The sequence below is a fragment of the Mustelus asterias genome, unplaced genomic scaffold (genome assembly GCF_964213995.1).
Source record: "Mustelus asterias unplaced genomic scaffold, sMusAst1.hap1.1 HAP1_SCAFFOLD_311, whole genome shotgun sequence".
NCBI lineage: Eukaryota > Metazoa > Chordata > Chondrichthyes > Carcharhiniformes > Triakidae > Mustelus > Mustelus asterias.
In genome coordinates, this window is record NW_027590275.1 from 384,652 (window position 1) to 400,412 (window position 15,761).

At 43.4% G+C, this 15,761-nt stretch overlaps 1 protein-coding gene across 4 annotated transcripts in view; it reads right to left on the minus strand.

Annotated features, from left to right (window-relative positions):
• LOC144486288 (uncharacterized) overlaps window positions 1–15,761 on the minus strand; it is a 35,092-nt gene that overhangs the window by 15,792 nt on the left and 3,539 nt on the right. The gene's annotated exons all lie outside the window — the stretch shown is intronic.

A 15,761-nucleotide genomic window follows, 5' to 3' on the forward strand; every position in this document is an offset into this window, starting at 1 on the left:
CTTACTCATGTAACTGTCTAAACGCTTTTTAAAAGACAAAATTTTATACTCCTCCATTACTACCTCTGGCAGCTCGTTCCAGACACTCACCACCCTCTGTGTGAAAAAATTGCCCCTCACTTCCCTTTTGTACCGCTGCCCTCTCACCTTAAACCTATGTCCTCTAGTTTTAGACTCCCCTACTTTTGGAAAAATATATTGACTGTCGAACTGACCTGTGCCCCTCATTATTTTATGGACCTCTAAGATCACCCCGAAGCCGACTATACTCCAGAGAAAGAAATCCCAGTCTATCCAGCCTCTCCTTATAACTCAAACCATCAAGTTCTGGTAGGATCCGAGTCAATCTTTTCTGTGCTTTCTATATTAGGGTGACCAGAACTATACACAGTATTCCAAATGTGGCCTTACCAATGTCTTATACAACTTCAAAAGACGTCCCAACTCCTGTATTCAATGTTCTGACCAATGAAACCAAGCATGCCAAATGCCTTCTTCACCATTCTGTCCACCTGTGACTCCACTTTCAATGAGCTGTGAACATGTACCCCGAGATCTCTTTGTTCTATACTCTCCCCAACGCCCTACCATTAACTTAGTCGGTCCTGCCCTGATTCGATCTATGAAAATGCATCACCTTGCATTTATCTAAATTAAACTCCACTGTACCACTGATAGGGGAATCCATAAAACCCAATCCAAATTGTCATCCACAATCAGATCATCACTGTGTCAATCCCACAATAGTGCAGCCTTAGCTCCAAATTAAATATCAGATAAAACTGACAGATGGTTTCGGTTAAAAATTAGACAATTAACCTTAATAATGCACTCTGAGATTCGAGTTCAATACCAGTCATATCACCCACATCAGGGGTTTGGAAGTTACTGTACTAATCCTCATAGTGAGTCCTCACAAATATATTCGATACAAATCCAAATCTGAAGTACAGATTCTCAGATTGGGATATTCTGAAAGCTCGTCTAACCTGGGATACAACTCAGATTCCATTGAAAACTCACCCAGATTATGAAACTAAAAGTTGCAAGATCAATTTGATGACTATGAACTGAAATATAAATTATGAACTCATCCTAAATCCTCACTCACGTTGGGCCAGATGGAAGACACTGTCCAATTCCAGGTTGGATTCCATTTTGTATTCATGTCAAAATTCTTATTTGGAATCCGACTGAGTGTCACAGATCAAATCAAGGTGAACAACCTGAGTGAAACTTGCATAGCAATCCAGTATCAGATTGAAGGATACATTATCTTTCACAATTGTATTCACACTGACAGAGATTTAATGCTGGACCGAAACTCACTCACATTGTCTGTTTAAAACCTACTGCATCAGTGGCCTGTTTCTGTGCTGGAAAGTTATTTGGAATTAATCCAAACTTATAAATAGTCCCAGGGACTGAATGTGATTTAATTCATCCCAAACTAACACGAAATAGCAAAGACTGATAGATAAGAGAATCGTTCTCAATCACGTGTTCAGTGTCAGGAGCTGAAATATACAGGCTGTTCACTGCACTCACTCACTGGAGCTGTCATGAGTGATACGAAAAACATTACACACAACAATTGTATCACTGAGAGATTTGGAAAGAATCCCAGTCTCACATTGAGTCATGAATACAAATGGACGATCAGAGAGAGAGAGAGACGTGACTGAAAAATCTCAACTGAAACCATCAGTTTAAACAGCAGTATAGACTTGCAAACATAATTAGTTCCGCTGATAGGTACAGCATTAAGCTGATGTTCTACAAACAGTACCAGGGAACATAAAGCATATGTTTCACAAACAGCACCAGGGGACTTAAAGGTATTGATGATTCCAACATTTATACAAAATTATCACAGACATAGAGAGGCATTGACAGATCTAGAATGATCCCACACTCACACACTTCATGAGTGTGAGACACCCTCAGAAACAACGCCAGACAAATTCAGATACAGAATGGTACCAGATACTGAAACATGTGAATTAATTCTAACACTGATTGTGTGACTTGGGCAGCCCATATCTACGGGGATGCAGTGAATCATAGGGACAAATCGTACCGTATACACCACCAGGCAGGTCACTACTGCACAATATGATTCTGCAATGGGACAACGTTGACTAAACAATCCCGATTGTGCTCAGAATTACACTGACAATGGGACCAGAAAAGCAGAGTTTGTTTTTTAAATGATCTCCCAGTTAAGACGGAGATGAGGAGGAACCTTTTTGATCAGTTGTTTTTATTTCATTTTGTGCATTCTTCAGACTCGGGCATTGCTGGTTTGGTCAGGATTTATTGCTCATCTGAACTGCATGCTTCGACTGCTGGCATCAATGTCATGCAGGTACACCCACGGTGCTGTTTGGGGGGAGGGGGTGGGGTGGGTGGAATGCAAACTCCCTGGATTCTTATCTGCTGACGCTGAAGGAATGACAATATATTTCCAAGTCCGGATAGTGAGTTGTATGGAGGGAGAATTCCAGGTGGTGTTGTTCTGATATGTCTGCTGCCCTTTTCCTTTCAGACCATAGTCAAGGTGGGTTTGGAAGGTGCTGTCAAATGAGCCTTTGTGAATTCCTGCAGTGCATCTTTTGGATAGTGCGCTCTTCTGTCCCTTTTTGTCGGTGTTGGAGGGATTGAATGTTTGTGGATGGAAGCAAATTAAGTCAGATATTTTGGACTGGATGGTGTCAAACGGCCAGTGTTGTTGAAGCTGCATTTACCCAGGCAAGCTATGTCTGGAAACCAGATATTCTAGTTTCTTTCCACAGTCCAAAGATGTGCAGGCTGGGTGGACTGGCCATGCTAGATTGTGCCTGGTGTCGTAAGAAGTGCAGGTTAAGTAGATTAGCGGGGTAGATGCGTGGGGCTGTGGGTAAAGAGCCTAGGTGGGATGCTCTGTCGGAGAGTTGGTGCAGTCTCGATGGGCCCCATGGCCTTCTTCAGCGCTTTAGGGATTCTATGATTTTTGGGTCATTTCTCTGTCATAAATGCCCTGAGATAAAAAGAGAAAACCTGTGTTTGTGGCATTTACAACAGTGAGCATGTTGCAAACTAAATTGTTGATTGCAAGCGAGAGCTGATGAAAATAACTGTAGCCTGTAAAGAAATAGCAGTGATATTTGCGGGGAGCAGCAATTTTTTTTAAACTGATCCTGAAAACGTAAATAGCAGAGAATGGTTTCGGTCCATCGACCTCTGGGTTATGGGCCCAGCACGCTTCCGCTGCGCCACTCTGCTATCTACCAACAAGGTTCTGTTTATTATTGTTGCGCTATAGCAAAGCAAAAAAAATCACTTTCGTATTGCTGTTTAATGACAGCAAATGTGCCCAGCAGCTCCGCCTAGCGGCACAATTCAACTGTCTAAACACCAAGAATGGAACAATAACAGAAATACACACAAAAACAGCGAGAGACTGTCAGCATACACAAGATCACACACAGGCAAAGGAGAATGCACCGACTGATCATTTGTGTGAAGTTTTCCTGAAAAGATCAGCCATGATCTTATTGAATGGCGGAGCAGGCTCGAGGGGACAAATGGACCACTCCTGCTCCAAGTTCTTAAGTTCTTCTTTGAATCCAAGACTATTTAATTTATTTTGCTCGCCATGGTTGGACCACTTCACCAGTTATGTTTTCGTGCCAGAAAGGAATAGTGCAAGGAAAGAAGCAATTATTTATTAGTAAAAAGTAGGCTTACATTAACACCACAATGAAGTTACCGTGAAAATCCCCCAGTCACCACGCTCCAGCGCCTGTTCAGGTCCTGAGGTAGATTTTAGCATGGTCATTGCAGCTGACCAGCACGTCTTTTGGACTGTGGGAGGAAATTGGTGTATTTGTAGGAAACCTGCACAAACACAGAAAGAACATGCAAACTCTGCACAGACAAGGACACAAGACCGGAATTGAACCCAGGTCACTGGAGTTGCGAGTCAGCAGGGTAATCAGTGTGCCACCGTGCCGCCCTTAAATGTGAGTAAATCTTGTCCCTCAGAATTTTTTTTCCAATAATTTCCTGTTATGTTTACGTTCATTGCATACAACTATGACTTAAATACTAGCCATTGCCTATCCACCGTCATGCCATTTGATTAATCTATTCATCCATAACCTATTTTAGCAAATTCACCCCTCATACCTTCCGAGGTTACTTTGTTTAGATTTAGGATTCCAGTTCAGGATTGGACCCTCAGAAGCACTTTCCCAGGGTAGAAGAGTCAATTCCCAGGGGGCATAGATTTAAGGTGCAAGGGGCAACGTTTAAGAGAGATGTACAATGCAAGTGTTTTTACACAGAGTGTGGTGGGTGCCTGGAACTCGCTGCTGGGGGAGGTAGTGGAAGCAGATAAGATAGTGACTTTTAAGGGGCGTCTTGACAAATATATGCAGAAGATGGGAATAGAGGATTATGGTCTCCGGAATGGGAGGGGTTTTTAGTTCAGACGGGCAGCATGGTCGGTGATGGCTTGAAGGGCCGATGGGCCTGTTCCAGTGCTGTCATTTTCTTTGTTCTTTGTTGATGTTTATGGACTGATGGGAGGTGTTCCACAAAACAGTCACTCAATCTACCCAACGTAGAGCACATTGCAGTCACTCAATCGACCCATCATTAGCATTGAAAAATTGGACAAAAAAATGTTGAAAAAGCTATTTCTCCTGCATTGTATGTATCGAAACACTTAACTGTGACGAGAGGTAATGCGACCTTCCATTCAAGAACTTCTGATATTTCTTCCCTTTCCTCAATCAATCCTCTCACCCCTCTGTGGCTGGCAGGGCTTGTCAAGTGTGTCATTCCCATGTCCCACAGTTGGAACATTGCAAACCAGTCCATAAGGATGATTCAATTTCTGATCAGAGTTTCTGCCAGCCTGTCATTTTCATTGTGCGTCTTACTCTCACATGATCAATCTGTCCTTGGTCTTTGCTGGTGTTCCAAGGAAGAAGTTTAACAACACCAAGTTAAAGTGCAACAGGTTTATTTGGTGGCAAAAGCCACACAAGCTTTCGGAGCCCCAAGCCCCTTCCAAGGAAGTTCAGAGCACCCCTGCTCTATACAGATTCTTCCATGTTGATGTGTCTGGTGATTATCCCATTTGATTGTGTCACTAACTCTCCTTATTTAAAACATGTTTGGTCCAAACGGTCACAGACCTTCCATTTTGTTCCTTTACACATGAGTCTCTCTCCTCTCCATTTGCCTGTAATGTTTTACATTTCTAACATCCACCAGTTCTGATGAAAATACATTGATCTGAAATATTCGCCATTAACTTTGTTTGTCTCCGCAGCACTGACGTGTTATGTAATTCCAGAACTTCGAAATTTAATTCATACTTCCTGCATTCATACTATGTGGCGTCAGTGCTGAGATTCCGAGGAGTTTTGAGAGAGGTTATTAAAATCATGATCAGTTTCAATAGAGTAATTGGGAATAAATTATTTATGTGAACCAACGGCACAGATTCCTGGTGAATGGTACAAAATAAGAAAACCGTCAGGGAACATATTTGACGTTACATTGGGCAGCGAGACTTATGATCCTGAATAAGTTGCCTGTAATCCAAGCGAATCAGAATGAACAGTAAATTTAAAATGTCATTGGACAAATAAGATAGAAATACATTTTGAGGTTGAATTTTTAGACAAGAGGAAGTATTGCTCCAAAGCGATACCAAATCTCAGGTGGAATGCGGATGATTTGAAATATAATTCCATGTGCTGTTTTATTCAATGCAATGGTGGCCTGTGTCACCCAGGATACAGTGTGGGGGTGAATTTCGTCTATCTCATTCAGAATGGTCCGCACAGCGCAGGCTCTATTAGGCCGCGCCCACGGTAACCGTGTGGCTGCGCGGAGCAGGCGCGGAGCGGCTCCCGGAAGGTCGGCGTGGCCGCGCGCAGCCGCAGTAATACCAGTCAGAGGCCGGAGCAGAGGCGCCCGGCGGCGAGAGCACGGCACCATGAAGCGGATGGTGCAGCGAGGCCATCCTCACCGCCCCATATGGAACAGTGTGAGTGAGAGGAAACAGAGAGCAGTGGTTAATGGTTGTGTTTCAGACTGGAGGAAGGTTTCCAGTGGAGTTCCCAGGGCTCGGTGTTAGGAGCCCTGCTCTTCCTGATATATATGAATGACACACACCTTGGTGTACAGGACACAAGTTCAACATTTCCACACGCCACCAAACTTGGAGGCATTGGCAACTGTGAGGAGGAAAGTGGGAAACTTCAGAAGGACACAGGCAGCTTGGTGGAATGGGAGACAAGTGGCAGTGGGAAAAGTTCCACCACCGATTGCCCCGCAGCTGCCCCTGGGGAGCATGCCCACTCTCAGTGCCTGGGCAAGTCAGTGTTGGATAGAGCGCTGTCTGGGTGCAGATAATTGTTTTATTCATTCATGTGATGTGTGCGTCACTGGCTTGGCCAGCATTCATTGCACTAATTACCTTTGAACTGAGTGGCATCTTCGGCCATTTCAGGGGGCATTAAAGCATCAAAAACATACTGGGGGTCTGGAGTCACATGTGGGCAGATATGCTTCCCTCAAGGGGTATCAGTGAACCAAGTGCGTTTTTTACAACATGCCCTTCATTAGACCTTTAATTCCAGCTTTTTATTGAGTTCAAATGTCACTCTCTGCTGTGGTGATATTCAGGTCCCAATGCATTACAATGGATCTCTCGATCACTAGTCCAGCGATAATACCAGTACACCATTACCTCCCCATGTGGGAACTGTGGCTGCCATTAGCCGGTATCAATAATTGTTTTATTGCAGGCTGATTGTCAGAGAGCTGAAACGTGAACTCTGTTTCTTTCTCCACAAATGCTGCCTGATTTCTGTATTTGCAGAATTTTCATCTTGTTTCAGATTCCCAGTGTCCACCAGTGAAATATTGCAGCTGTTGCTCAGAAAACCGAGGCTTGAAGGAGCCAAATGAAGAGCTCTTGAATCAGGCAGAATGTTGTTTGCGGAACTCAGTCCCTCAGTTTCTGTGAAGGTATGTTCTTGTTAAAAGAGTGACTTTGGTGTGCAAAAGCAGGAGAAAGTGGCGGGTTTAACCGTAACCTTAACATCTGAGAGCAATAGGGTCCAAACACTTCTGATCAAAGGTCATTAACTGTGTCTTGTACAGTTATAGAGACATTGCACTCTGACATACAATAAGTGTTGGGCAGATTCACATGGGCACATTCATATGCAGTATCAGACTGAGTTAATTCCACACTGAAATACTGTAACAGAGACTGACAGAAAAAGAGTAATATCAGAACGTAAGAAAAAGGAGCAGGAGAAGGCCATTCAGCCCATCAGGCCTGCTCTGCCATTCTGTAAGATCATGGTTGATCTGATTGTTGCCTCAACTGCAGTGTCTGTCCCCATAACTCTTGATTCTCTTGTCGATCAAAACTGTGTAACTCAGGATTGAATCTATTCAATGCCAAAAAGTAAAGATCCATTAAAAGAAGTAATTCCTCCTAATCGCCATCTTAATTTGGATATGTTTTATCTTTAAACTGTGCCTTCAATTTTAGTTTCCCCAACACATTGCAATATCCCCCTCAGCATCTATCGTGTCAAGCCACTCAGAATCTTGTATGTTTTAGTACAATCATCTCTCATTCTTCTCCAATGAGAATTGGTCAAACTTGTTTAAATTTTTCTCTTAAGATAACGCCTTCATTTCAGGAATCAGCCCAGTGAATCCTCACTGAACTGCCTCCGATGCAAGTATATCCCTCCGATAGTAAGAAGATGAAAACTTTACACAGTACTCTAGATGTTGTCTCACCAATGCCCTGTAGTTGTAACAAGACTTTCCTACTTTTATACTCCAGCCCCATTGGAATAAAGATCAACATTCCATTTGCCTTCCTAATACTTGCTGAACCTGTTCATTAACTTATGATTCGTGTACACGGACAGCCAAATCCATCTGCACTGCAACATTCTGCCGTCTCTCTCTATTTGAATATTTTATACTTTTCTATTCTTCCCACTAAACTGGAAAACCTCACATTTTCCCAAGATGTGGAGATGTCGGCGTTGGACTGGAATGGGCACAGTAAGAAGTCTCACAACACCAGGTTAAAGTCCAAATGGTTCATTTGGTAGCACAAGCTTTCGGCGCACTGCTCATTCATCAGATGAGATTCACCTGAAGAAGGAGCAGCTCTCCGAAAGCTCATGATACCAAATAAACCTGTTGGACTTTAACCTGGTGTTGTGAGACTCCTTATTGTGCTCACATTTTTTCAGATTGTATAAAACATCTGCCAAATTTGTGTCCACTCACTTAACCTATAGAGATCCCTTTGCAGACTCTGTGTCCTCCTCAAAACCTGCTTTCCCACCTATCTATTGTCTGAAAATTTGGTGACGGTCTGTCCCTTCACCTGAGTCATTAATATAGATTGTAAATAGCTGAGAACCCAGCACTGATCCCTGTGTCTCTCCACTCGCTTCAGTTTGCGAAGCTGACAGTGACCCACTTCCATACAGTAACAGGGACTGGCAGATAAATTGTTATGAATTGATTTAGAGTCAATTCCACTCCTACGTACAGTAACAGAGATTGACAGTGTTAATGCCTCACTGCAGTGAAGGATAAAGAATAGTTACTTCCAGCCTCACATGCAAATCAGAGATGAACAGAGCGTTAATGCCCCATTCACATACAGTAATAGAGAGTAACAGATACAGAATTAATTCTATATTCACACATGCTAACAAAGATGGACAGAAAGGTTAAAACTAAATTCAGCACAGTCCCAGATGACCATAGGCTGCTCTCCCCTTTCATGAATAACCTCAGCTGGTACGGGAATTGAACCCACGCTGTTGGGGTTGGTCCGCAGCACAGCCCCGCTGTCCGGCCAACTGAGCAAATCAATCCTCAGGATAAGACAGAGGTAATTGCACACTGAAACACAGGAACAGAGACAGACTGATCGAGTTAATTCCACACTGACTTGCACTAATAGAGGCTGACACATCAGAGAATTGATTCCATTCTCAAATAAACTGACAGGAAGAAATTCACTGTAATTCCACCCTGAAATACAGTAACAGAGACTGACAGAGAGTGAATTGTGCTCTCATGTATACATTGACAGATAGCGGGAATGAGTTAATTCCACATTCACATACAGTAACAGAGATGGACAGATAGAGAGTGAATTCCACACTCTCACTCTATAGACTCCAGGATGGCAGTTTGCCTCCCTGGTGCCAGGGTCCTGGATGTCTCTGAGTGGATACAAAGCATCCCAAAACAGGAGGGAAATCAGACAGATGTCACACATGACAAAGGTAGAAAGAGTAACAGCAATTTAGGCAGTTAGGTAGAAGATTAAAAACAGGACCTCTCTGAGAGTAATCTCAGGATTACTCCCTGTGCCACGTGCGAGTGGGGCTAAGAACAGGGAGATAGTGCACCTGAACACGTGGCGAAAGAGCTGGTGCAGGAAGGAGGGCTTCAGATTTTTGGATCATTGGGATGTCTTCCAGGGAAGGTGGGGCCTGGCCAAGAAGGACGGGTCACACCTGAGCTGAAGGGGCACCAACATCCTGGCTGGGAGGTTTGCTGCTATGGTTCAGGTCGGTTTCAACTAATGTGGCAGGGAGTGGAAATCAGAACAGTACGGATGACCATGGGACTATGGCCAGGCGAGCTAAAAGGAACAGCAGGCTGGGGGAGGTCGAACTCAATGGACCTGGAGGTCAGGAGTTGAACTGCTTCAATGTAAGGAGTATAACGGGTGAGACAGATGAACTTAAAGCCCTGATTCATGAGCAGAACTTGGATGTAGTTGCAGCAACGGAGACTTGGTTAAAAAAGGGACAGGACTGATTGCTAAATATTCCAGAATATAAAGTGTTTTAGGCGAGTCAGAGGGGAAGGTTAAAGAGGTGTGGGAGTTGCAATACTGGTGAGGGAACATGTTACAGCTGTACAGAGGGAGGACAACTTGGAAGAATCATGTAATGAGACGCTGTGGGTAGAGCTCAGAAACAGGAAGGGGGAAGTCGCTATGATCGGGGTGTACTACAGGCCTCACAACAGCCCATGGAAGTTGAACGGATATAGAAACAGATTCTGGACAGATGTAGAAATAAAAGGTTTGTTGTAGTGGGAGACTTCAATTTTCCTCATATTGACTGGAAATCCCTTAGTGCTTGGGGTCGGATGGTGAGGAATTTAAGAGTGTCGAAGGTTTTTTGGAACAATATGTGACTAGTCCGACTAGAAAAGGGGCTATACTGGACCTAGTACTCGGGAATTTGCCCAGCCAGGTCATCCAAGTTGCAGTGAGGAAACATGCAACGGACAGTGATCACAATTCCGGAACCTTTCAGATACTCATGGAAAAGGGCGAGTGTTGTCCTCGGGTGAAAGGTGCTAAATTGGGGGAAGGCTAACTACAACCAGATTAGGTCGGATTTGGAGGCTGTTGTTTGGGAGAGGCTCTTTGAGGGTAAATCCACATCTGGCATGTGGGAGTCTTTTAAGGAGCGGTTGATCAGAGTGCAGGACTGGAATGTGCCTGTGAAAAGGAAGGACAGGAAAGGCAGAATTCGGGAACAGTGGATGACCAGGGAAATTGTGAATCTAATCAAAAAGGAAAAGGATACATACATGAGGCCGAGGCAACTAAAAACAGATGAAGCACTTGAAGAATATCGGGAAAGTAGAAAAGAACTCAAACAGGGAGCTAGGAGGGCAAAAAGGGGTCAAGAAATATCCTTGGCAGACAGAATTAAGGAGAATCCCAAGGCATTTTGTACAGATATTAGGAACAAGAGGGTAGCTAGAGAAAGAGTTGGTCCACTTAAGGACGAAGGAGGGAAATAATGCGTAGAACCAAAGGAAATGGGTGAGATCCTTCATGAGTACTTTGCATCGGTATTCACAATGGAGAGGGACATGTTGATTGGTGGTGTCTCAGAGGGATATGTAAGCCTTTTGGGACAAATTATGAGGCAGGAAGTGTTAGGTGAATTAAAAAGCATTAAGGTGGACAAACTCCTAGGGCCAGATGGCATTTATTCCAGATTTCTGAAGGAGACAAAATTTGAAATTGTTGGGTCTCTAACAGAAATCTTTGTTTCCTCGTTGGCCACAGGTGAGGTCCTACAGGATTGGAGGATAGCTAATGTTTTCCCATTATTTAAGAAGGTAGCAAGGATAACCCGGTTAATTATAGGCTGGTGAGCTTGACGTCAATGATAGTGAAATTGTTGGGGAAGATTTTTAATGAGAGGATTTGGAACTGAATGGTCTTATTAGTGACAGACGGCATGGTTTTGTAGGAGGGACGTCATGTCTCATTCATTTAATTTAGTTTTTTGAGGAGGTGACAAAAATGATTGACGACGGAAGTGCTGTGGATGTTGTCTACCTTGACTTTAGTTAAGCATTTGAAAAGGTCCCTCATAGCAGGCTGGTACAAAAGATTAAATCACATGGGATCAGTGTGAACTAGCCAGATGGATTCAGAACTGCCTTGACCACAGAAGACAGAGGGTAGTGATGGAAGGGTGTTTTTCTGAATGGAGGTCTGTAACTAGTGGTGTTCCGCAGGTTTTCTGTTGTTTGTAATATATATAAATGACTTGGAAGAAAACGTAGCTGAACTGATGAACAAGTTGGCCGATACTGAGATTGGAGTTGGGGATAGTGATGAAGAGGTCAGAGAATACAGCAGGGTATTGCTGGGCTGGAAAATTGGGCAGAGAAATGGCAGGTGGAATTTAATCCGGACAAATGCGAGGTGATTCATATTGGTAGGTCCAGTTCAGATGGGAGCTATAAAATAAATGGCAGAAGCATCAGGAGCAAGACACACAGAGAGATCTGGGCATGCAAGTCCACAGATCCTTAAACATGGCAGCACATGTGGAAAAGATGGTGAAGAAAGCATATGACTTGCTTGCCTTCATTGGACGGGGCATCGGGTATAAAAGTTGGCAAATTATGTTACAGTTACATAAAATGTTGGTTTGGCCACATTTGGAATACTGTGTTCAATTCTGGTCACCACACTACCAGAGGAATGTGGAGGCTTTGGAAAGAGTGCAGAAAGGTTTGCCAGGATGTTGCCTGGGATGGAAGGTATTAGCTATAAGGAGAGATTAAATAAAATGGGATTGTTCTCCCTGGAAAGACAGAGGCTGAGGGGAGACCTGATAGAACTTTATAAAATTATGAGGGATATAGATAGGGTGAACAGTTGGAAGCTTTTTGACAATGACAATTACAAGGGGGCACAAGTACAAGCTAAGGAGGGAAAGGTTAAGTGGAGATGTGCGGGGAAGTTTTTTTACACAGAGGGTGGTGGAGGCCTGGAATGCACTGCCAAGTGAGTTGGTTGAGGCAGATATGTTCGTGACATTTAAGACTTATCTGTATAGACATATGAACAGGCAGGGAATAGAGGGGTACAGGTGGATGGTCTCGATAGTACAACGTGTTCGGCGTAGGCTTGTGGGCTGAAGGGCCTGTTCCTGTGCTGTACTGTTATTTATTTTCTTGTTCTCTTTGTATAGTGGTTCTCATTTGAAGAATTCTTCTGACATGCATCATGCGGCTTCTTCATTGTTTCGTTATATTTTCTATCTTCCTCATCATCCAGCTCTGGCTTTGGTTCCCCTCCCTTTCAACCTGATTGGAATGTACCGAGTCTGTACCTGAAACATCTCCTGAAAAATCACCCATTGTCCTGTTACAGTTTTTCCTGTCTGATTTTGGCTCCATTTTACTCTCGCTCAATCCCAGCTCCTCCCGTTGAAGTTAGTCCTCTTCCCATTCAGAAGTGCTACTTTAGATTGTTCCTTGCTAATATCAAGCTTGTGATACAATGATCACTGTTACCCAAGTGACGACCCACAGACACTTGGATCATGCAGTCAACCTTCCTGTCAGTCTGTGTGAGAATGGAATTAATTCTGTATCTGCAATGCCTGATCTGCCTCCAGATTTGCTGCTCTATTTCTTTGTCACCACACCTACCTTTTTCCCTTCTCTGTCTTTTCTCTTCACATTGTATTGAATAGCAATCGCCCGGTTCACTCCATTTCTAAGCCACATTGTCATCATTGCCAGTGTATTGTATTCCCAAATGGCTATTTGTGCTTCTAACTCACCAACCTGATACACCACACTGTGTGATTACACACATGCATTCTAAACCTGTCCTTGTATTCCTCTTAGATTCCTTCTTCATCTACTCTGATCTTATATGGCCCTACTTCTTCCTCTAGATATTCCTCCTTTCTACTTCTATACACTGATGTCTATCCCCCTGCCAGGTTAGTTCAGACCCTCCCCATTCACACGAGTGACCTCCCCATGAGGACACAGGCATTGAGTACAGAATCATGCAAGTTATGCTGAGCCTTTAGAAAGTTTTGATTGTACCACGGCTGCAGTATTGAGTCCAGTTCTGCTCAGCACCCTTGAGGAAACACGTGAGGATCATTCAGCGGGTGCAGAGGAGATTAACCAGAATGGTTTCAGCAATGAGGCTTTTAGCCACAAGGTTTGGCTGGAGAAGCTGGGATTGATCTTTTTGGAGCAAAGCAGATTGAGGGGGAGATCTGATAGAGGTGGACAGGATTATGCCAGGTGTAGATCAAGTAGACAAAGAAATGCTGATCCCATTCGCTGAGAATGCAAGGACTAGGGTGCACAAGTTGAAGGTTTTGGGATGAGACAGAGAGGGGATGTGTGTGGAAGAACTTCTCATGCAGCGAGTAACAACCTGGAAGTCGCTGCCTCTGAGGGTGGAAGCAGAGATGATGAAGAATTTGAAAGATGAATTGCGATGGACATTTGAGGAAAATAAACTGATAGGGCTCTGGGGATAGAGCAGGGGAGTGAGACTGACTGGATTGTTGCATGGAGAACCAGCATGGACTGGATGTGGTTCCAGAGATATCTTTTTAATCCACAATCAGTCAGAGCAGGAGAGACAGACATTGTTTCCATGTCACCCCAACTCAGTACCACTGACAGAGAGATAGATAAATCCCAGTCCAAATTCTCACCCACTATCAGATTGTCAATGTGTCAGTCCTAAAATATTGCAGCATTGGCTGCAATTAAATTAAATGCCAGATACAACTGAATGATAGGATAACCTGAGACACCAACTGTGATCATTAAGATAAGAATACATATAAATTTGATGAGTACAGATTGAGATACAGATCACATACCCAACCTGATGCCTCATAGAGTGTACGGCAGATATTATATTCTAACAGTGAAAGCTAAGCTCAACATTCAAGTATAAAGTTCTTACAACCAGAGTGAATGATGAAAGCATCAATTTGATTAATAAAATTTGAATAACACTTTCTTTGACTTTGCAACGATTGTGAGATGAAAAGATCCATGGTCCTTCCCAATTGTGTTCAAATAGAAAGTGATTTAATACTCGGCCAAATTCTCAATAATTCCATTAAAACCCACAGCATTAATGGTCTGTTTCTGTGCTGAAATTTCAACGTGGAATGAACTCAGATTGTTAAACAGTCCCAGAGCCTGAGGTCATGTAATGAATCCTGCACTGTCAGAGTAGCTGACAGATTCAGAATCATTCTCGAGCACATGTTCATTACCAGACACTGACAGAGACAGACTGTTACTGAACTCACTGACAGAACCTGATCCTGAATGACACTAATCAATCTGACACACATATATGGTACCACTGACATGGTCAGAAATCATCACAAACCCACATAGACTGCCGAATGTGCACAAACAGCACATGTTTCTTCAGAAGGAACTCTTCAAAATGCAGCTAATGAAAATACAACAAAACTTACTCCAACTTATAAATCAAAGAAAGGGTTTGATAAAGAAGCATCATTACTCCAAACTCGGGGTCTCGCCTGGGCCAATCCAAGCTCTCCAAAATTCTGCACAGTTCCTTATTTATAGTGAATCAGCTGGTCAGCTGACTATTACATCACTCTAATTGGTTCCATGGTTCACTGGGTCAGCTGACCCTTACATCTTGTTCCCATTAGTCTCATTACATCCAATCAAAGTTGTCACCGGTTACATTCTAACAACACACACCCATTAAAGAGTGGGAGTTACAGACCCACATTTTCAAACCGGTTTACCACATTCCCACGGAGGATCACTGAATTATACTAAAATAATCCCACACTCACATCCAGCACCAGATGCTGACAGACACAGCATGAATTCCACATTCACATACAGCACCAGAATCTGATGTGCGTAATCAACATAGTCAAACTCACAGAGAGACACACTTGTTACACGACTGAAAGAGGATTTTTGGCCTGTCAAGTTCTGGCTCTCCAAGTGAGTAACACACCTCGGGCCATTCATCCACCTTCTCCCCACATCTTTGCACATTCTTCATTTTCAGGCAATAATCCAATTCTTTCTTGAAGGCCTCGATTGAAGCTGCCTCTCATGCACTGTCAGGCCCCACATCCCAGACCATAACCACTCGCTGTAGGAAGAAGTTTCTCCTCATGTATCCATTCCTCCCTTTCCCAATTCCCTTAAATCTGTTCCCTCTGCTTCTCAACCCATCCAACAATGGGGACAGTTGTTCTCTGTCAACTCTGTCCAGACTCCTCATGATTCTGTTATCAAATCTCCTCTCAACCTTCTCTGCTCCAAGGAACGTGGTCCCAACTTCACCAGTTTATCTCAATAACTGAAGTTCCTCATATTTC